This window comes from Muntiacus reevesi, chromosome 20 (genome assembly GCF_963930625.1).
Source record: "Muntiacus reevesi chromosome 20, mMunRee1.1, whole genome shotgun sequence".
Lineage (NCBI taxonomy): Eukaryota > Metazoa > Chordata > Mammalia > Artiodactyla > Cervidae > Muntiacus > Muntiacus reevesi.
In genome coordinates this window covers 46,186,877-46,193,883 of record NC_089268.1, presented here as the reverse complement: position 1 = coordinate 46,193,883, position 7,007 = coordinate 46,186,877, and the positions used below count along the sequence as shown (strand labels likewise).

The window sequence follows — 7,007 nt, the reverse complement described above, 5'->3', positions numbered from 1 at the left end:
GCTGTCAGGCAGCCAAATTTATCTGGAAAATGTGGCTGGATGTAGGATGAATTCAAGTCTATGGCTCAATATGTTTTAGACAGAAGAAGTGCAGATGCTCAAGGATAAAACTTATTTTCTCCTGTTTTTGCTGCCCCCATCTCACAAAGGTGCAAGGAAGGATCCCAAACATTCCCCACCCACATTCCTGCTACCTCCCAGGCAAAGTAAATACTACACATCTTATTTCATACTGGTGCATTTCCGTGAAACTGCTTAACCAGAGCTCTGATTGCGGACAACACTTTTCCTGCATTCCTTCGAGTTGACTCATTCCTGGGTTAACAAACGATAATGATTTAGAGACATTTAGAACAAGGACTTCATTTGCCTCATGTAAATACTTCGCTGTTTTTCGGCACTAAATTGTGTCGGACTATTTGCCACCCCATGGACTGCAGCACACCCTGCTCCTCTGTCCTCCACTATCTCCCAGAGTTTGCTCAAATTCCATCGAGTTGGTGATGCTATCTAGCCATCTCATCCTCTGCAACCCCCTTCTCCTTTTGCCTTCAATCTTTCCCAGCACCAGGGTCATTTTCAATAAGTTGGCTCTTCACATCAGGTGGCCAAAGCACTGCAGCTTCAGCTTCAGCATCAGTCCTTCCAATGAATATTCAGGGTTGATTTCCTTTAGGACTGACTGGTTTGAACTCCAAGTATCAATTCCTCAGTGTTCAGCCTTCTTTATGGTACACCGCTATAACTTTCACAGCCAGATGTGACTACTGGAAAAAACATAGCTTTGACCGTATAAATACTATATAATCAAAAAAAGTGTGTTCGTGTGTATGTGTATGTGTGTAAGATTATTAAGGAAATATGAGAAGTTTGATCTACATCAACAAGGCAGCACTTTTTCATGATGCCTTGATGTTTTCTTTTTATTTTAAAATGTGCTGTATAAGGCAGAGAACTGTTTAAATTCATATTCCATGAAATCTGTGAGCTTAGCTACCGCGTCTTCTTTAATGTGATGTCTTTAGGACATGAACCCATTATGATAATGATCTGATTGGTAAAGAGAGTTCATTAGATAGCTTTCTCCAAAGACATAGCTGCCAGAGAGGCACAGTGATTCGAGGTAGAAAGGCTCTTTTTTAAAAAAGCTTCCTGTTTTGCCATTTTATCCACAGTAAAAATCTATTCTTCCATGCTCAATAAACCCCCAAGAGAGTTTTGAGTTCAGGTAATAGATTTCTGTATATGCAGAATATTTCCTGAAATCTTATCATGAACGGGTCTCCTAACTAAATTTTTGATGCATGCATATTGCTTCAATGAATGACAATGTGCGTGCACTGGGGGGCAAAACACATCAGGTTTTTATTTTGGGAGGAAGCTCAGTGGTTCCTACGTATTTACAGGAAAGTATATCTGATGTGTCTTTGGCTGGAATTTTTAGTAACATGTTTAGGAAGCTAGAAGGTCTTTTTTTTTAATTTCTTTTCTGACACATGACTAATACTACGGTTATGAAAATAAACCATAATAACCACGCAGTTACAGAAACCAAAGCAAAACCAACAAAGCTGCTGCTTCTTTGGGGGAATCATCCTACCAGAACTGACAGAGGATTGAGCCAGCTTGGAATCCAGCTAAATGCCCTTGTTAAGAGATACACCAATGGCAAAGAGGTAGCCGCTGCGGATCCATGAGCCAGGCTATCAGGGCAGCCACTCAGAGGAGGGACAGACAGAAGTTTTAGATATTTAGGGAGCAAACAGAAGTCATATTGTCCAATTAGCATTTCTGCCAGTGCTCTGTAATTTGTAGTAGCAGAAACATCTTCCAGTGGAAAGCACACCACTGAGTACTTTGCTTTAAAATATCAAGCACAAAAAGAGAGAGAGAGAGCACAATCAAGCTACTTGAATAATCTGTTCTTGGTTCAGTCGCTCAGTCGTGTCCGACTCTTTGCGACCCCATGAACCGCAGCACGCCAGGCCTCCCTATCCATCTTACAAACACTGTAAGAACTACCAAGTTCATTTAATTATTACTCAGTGTGTACGTATTCCTTTTCAGATTTAGGGAAATATATCTGAATATTTCTAGCTCTTCTTTGACCTCATAAACTGGAAATGCTCACTAAAAGGTAAGAATTTTTCAACCAAGTGTGATCAAGAGTCAATTACGGTTGCCACACGTGAAGGTATTCTCTGTGTTTTTAAATTCAGCAATGGATGCTGAAGGGTCTTTTGCAAAAGATTTTTGAATGTGTGACCTAGAAAACTTATGAAAAGCAAAGGATTGGAGGAATGCTTCAAACAGAAGTGGTTGCTGGTGGGCAGGTAAAGAGTTCAGATTTTGAAACTAGCATTTGATCAATAAATCTTCAGCAAATGGTAACAGAGGGTTCAGGTATAGCAATGGGTTTCTAGGAATCATTGGGTTAAACAAATATTTATTTAGTACTGACTGTGGGCCAGACAAGAATCTTTGCCATCACGAGGCCTACGTCCTTGTGGGATTTACATTCTAGTAAAATTTCTATCCTAGCAAATTTTGCCTCACTTTAAAGGGCATGGAAGAATTGATGCTTTTGAACTGTGGTACTAGAGAAGTCCCTTGGACAGCAAGGAAACCAAACCAGTCAATGCTAAAGGAAATCAACCCTGAATATTCATTGAAAGGACTGACGCTGAAACTGAAGCTTCAATAATTTGGCCACCTGATGCAAAGAGCTGACTCATCAGAAAAGACCCCTGATGCTGGGAAAGATTGAAGGCGGGAGGAAAAGGGGGCGACAGAGGATGAGATGGTTGAATGGCATCACCAACTCAACAGACAAGAGCAAACTCCGGGAGATAGTGGAGGACAGAGGAGCCTGATGTGCTGTAGTCCATGGGTTGGCAAAGAGTCAGACACAACTGAGCAACAGAACAATAATAACAAAAAGGTATGGAGCCACTGGAGAAACTCCTTCCCAGTGCTAATTTTTAAAGAGTTAAACAAATTGGGTCCAAGTTCACAATAAATGAACATGTCAAGTGATATCAAAGGAATAAATCCCAAGTCAGTGAACACATTTTAGGAGAACTAAATCACAGTGACTTAGAGAGAGTGTGCATGTGTGCTAATGACTTTAGTCGTGTCTGACTCTGTGATCCTACGGACTGTAGCCCTCCACGCTCCTCTGTCCATGGAACTTTTAAGGCAAGAATACTGGAATGGGTTGCCATGACCTCCTGCAGAGGATCTTCCCTACTCAGGGATTGAACCCATGTCTCTTATGTCTCTTGCATTGGCAGGCGAGTTCTTTACATTAACACCACCTGGGAAGCCCCAAGAAATAGGGAGAGGGAGAGAGAAAATAGAGTTGAAATACACATGTTTAATCAGTTTTCTTGATTTTTGTTGAGATAACTTTTGATCTACATGCCATCTCAATGTTTCTTTCCTGTTTTATTTTCTTCTGCTGTGTAACAAATTATTATAAACTCATCAGCTTAAAACATCAAAAATATATTATCTCACTATTTCTGTGGATCGGAAAGGTGGTTTCATTAGGAGAAGATTGAATTGTTCACAGGGCTGGATCTCATCTGAATTTCTCTCTTCCAGCACCCTCTTCCAAGCTCACTGCTGGCGGGCAGAATTTATCACCTGGTGGGTACAGGACTGAGGTCTCCAGCTCTTCGCTACTGACTGTTGGCTGTAGGTTGCTTTCAGCTCCTAGATGCCTCCTGCTCCCAGGCTCTTTCATATCATGGCTGTTGACATCAGATAGCCCCTGCTCCTAAGGCCTCAACTGATGCAGTGAGGCTGACCCAGCTGATGAACTCAAGAAAACTGATTTATAAAATATCTTCACTTTTGACATATCATCCATATAATGTAACCTAACCACCAGAGTGACAGCTCATCATATTCACGGGTTCTCTGCCCACTCAAGGGGAGGGGATCACACAAGGTGCATACAGGTGGTGATTATCAGGGGGCTCTTTACAGGCCTGACGACCATACGGTCAGTCCAACGCCTGCCCTTCTGTGGTTACCTCTGGGGTCATCCTACCTCTCTTCCACATACTGAGAGGAGGTGAAAGTGGTACCATTTAATGCTTAAAGTAAATGACTTTGGCATCAGTCAGACTGCATCCAGCTTGACTCATAACAGTGCCTCTTGGCCTCAGGGTCCTCCTTACTAAGCGGGCAGACTGTCGTTACAAAGATACTACACTTGATCTTAGCCAAAAGGCCGAGAAGTGATGTCGTTACAAAGATAAAGGGAGGATGAGTCCAACGCATTTAGCATGGGGGCTGACACAGCTTCACGTAGCCGGGGGCCGTGTCTTCTCACCTTCTCCCTGCAGGGTTCAGTGTGTCTGGCATATGGGTGGTCTTCAGTAAATATTTGGTAAACGACTAAGTAATTAACTAAATAATTAACATGAGATAAGACTTAGGTTCTTAAGATGTTTTATAAACACCAAAACACGACATAAAGGCTTTCATGTGTGCATATGTGTACGTGCTCAATCTCTGAGTCATGTCCAACTCTTTGTAACCCCATGAACTGTAGCCCACCAGGGTCCTCTGTCCATGGGACTTTCCCAAGCAAGAATATCAGAGCAGGTTGCCATTTGCTTCTCCAGGGGATCTTCCCAACCCAGGGATAGAACCCACATCTCTTGTGTCTCCTGCATTAGCGGGGGGATTCTTGATGATTGTGCCACCTGGGAAGCCCAAAGTTTCATATAACTTACTAAATATCAATCATTAATTAATGAAGACAACAGCCCTTCCATATAAAGTTCTAGCAAAAAGAAAAATATTTTTTTACTTCTTTTTATCTTCTTGGTTTTAGTATATGAATTTGCGAAGCAATCCTGTTAGACCTGATTACTAAAAAACTGCAGAAGTCACAACAGGAAAGTAATGAAGAGGGCTGAGTAGGAGTGCTGGATTTCATAATGAAGTCGTAGGGAGGATCAAGAAGAAGATGGAAAGACTTTGGACTATAAGCATCTCTCCATAACTTCAGGGGAAGATAGCTGAGAAGTGTGTAGAGGGGTAAATGACTCAAGTTATGGTGTGAGATCTCCCAAGCTGGATATCCCCAAGATTTCATTAGGATCCTAAAAGAGGTTCTGAGGCAAGATATCTAAAATCAGGATGACATTGAACATGTGGATGGAGGACCAGACAAAAGTTGTCTAACTTCAACAATGCTAAATGATTTGCTAAGCTGTAATTCATTAAAAATTTAGTGAAGAGAGTTGCTGAAAAGTTTCCAGGTGAGCAAAGGATGGCAAATGAAATGACAAGAACTACTCACCCCATCATAAAATATCGTTTTGGGATTTTTTTGGTGTTACTCAAGTTCCGGTCACCTCTTACAGTGTGTGGGGGGTGGTAAGGCGATCCTCACACTAGCAGGTGATGCTCCAAGACCTACTGAGTGAGTGGCCTACAATTCAACTCACTTCGGACACTGTTTACTCAGAGGTAGCATCAGATTTCAGGCTGTAAGGCCTCAGTCCCACAGGGCTTTCCCCACTTTAGATTCTGGTTACAAGTTTAGGTTATTACCTATGCTGCTGACCCACTGGCTGTAAGTCAGAAGTTATCAAAACCACCTTCTGGGGTTCAATTAATTTGCTAACGTGGCTCACAGAACTCAGAAACATTTTACTCACTAGATCACCCATTTATTATCAAAGGATATAACTCAGGAACAGCCTGATTGAAAACTTAAATAGGGCAAGATATGGGGCAAAGGCAGGGCTTCCCAGGTGGCGCTAGTGGTAAAGAACCCGCCTGCCAGTGCAGGAGACATAAGAGACGTGGGTTCAATCCCTGGGTAGGGGAGATTCCCTGGAGGAGGGCATGGCAACCCACTCCAATATTCTTGCCTGGAGAGTCCCATGGACAGAGGAGCCTGGTGGGCTACAGCCCATGGGGTCACAAAATCTCACACATGACTGAAGCGACTTAGCATGCATGCGTGGGGCAAGGGCACAGAATTTCCCTGCCTTCTCCAAGCCCGCCAGTCTCCCCAAAACTCCACGTGTTCGCCATCCTGGATGCTCTCTGAACTCTCCCCTGTGGGGGTTTTATAAAGGCTTTATTACAGAGGTGTGGCTGATTAAGTCACTGACCACTGGCCCTCAATTCAATCTCCAGCCCCTGTCTCCTCCCAGGAGGTTGGGGAAGGGACTGAAAGTTCTAGCTTCTCATCACCTGGCTGGCTCCCCAGGCAGCCAGCCCCTCCTGAGATACCCAGGTGCTCTCCCCCACCCCGCTCCCAGTTCCACCTCATTAACATAAAAAAGGCACCTTTATCCTCCCTCTCTCAAGGCTGAGGAAATTCCCAAGGTTTTAGGAGCTCTGTGCCAAAACCTAGGGCTTCCCTAGCGGCTCAGCTGGTAGAGTCTGCCTGCAATGCAAGAGACCTGGGTTCGATTCCTGGGTTGGGAAGATCCACTGGAGAAGGGGAAGGCTGCCCACTCCAGTATTCTGGCCTGGAGAATTCCAGGGACTGTATAGTCCATGGGGTCACAAAGAGTTGGACACGACTGAGCGACTTTCACTCATTTGTGCCAAAAACAGGGACAAAGATCAATTGTTTCTTGCTTGTGTCAAATCACAGTGTCACAGTTGGTATTGTACTTATTATTTATATCAATGAAATTCAGAGCATTTTAAAAGTCACTTTTGCAGTGCCTTAAGAGGCTAAGGCAGGAGGGTAAAGAAAGTCTCCATAAAACCCAGAAAAAGAGATTTTTAGAACTCCTCTCTGAATCCTGTCTGGAGTCACAACTGAACCGGAAGATTTTAAGTCTTAGCACTTACTAGTATGTGTATAGTTAATACCAAAGTCATTAAATTTAAACTTGACCTTCAAAAAATAAATAAATAAACTTAAAAAAAAAAGTCACTTTTGACTTCAGCTCCTCAACCATATATTTTCCTTATGGTCTTAAGGACTTCAGAATTTGGAAGGACAACTGTGGATATGTCTT

General features: G+C 42.9%; 1 non-coding gene and 1 pseudogene across 1 annotated transcript; one reads left to right on the top strand and one right to left on the bottom strand.

Moving 5' to 3' along the window:
• Window positions 1-4,171: 4,171 nt before the first annotated feature.
• LOC136151952 (U2 spliceosomal RNA) lies at window positions 4,172-4,252 on the bottom strand (annotated as a pseudogene).
• A 2,427-nt stretch (window positions 4,253-6,679) lies between these two features.
• Window positions 6,680-6,806, top strand: LOC136152027 (small nucleolar RNA SNORA26). The gene has a single exon (XR_010660183.1). It is a non-coding gene; the product is annotated as a small nucleolar RNA SNORA26 (small nucleolar RNA).
• Window positions 6,807-7,007: the final 201 nt, after the last annotated feature.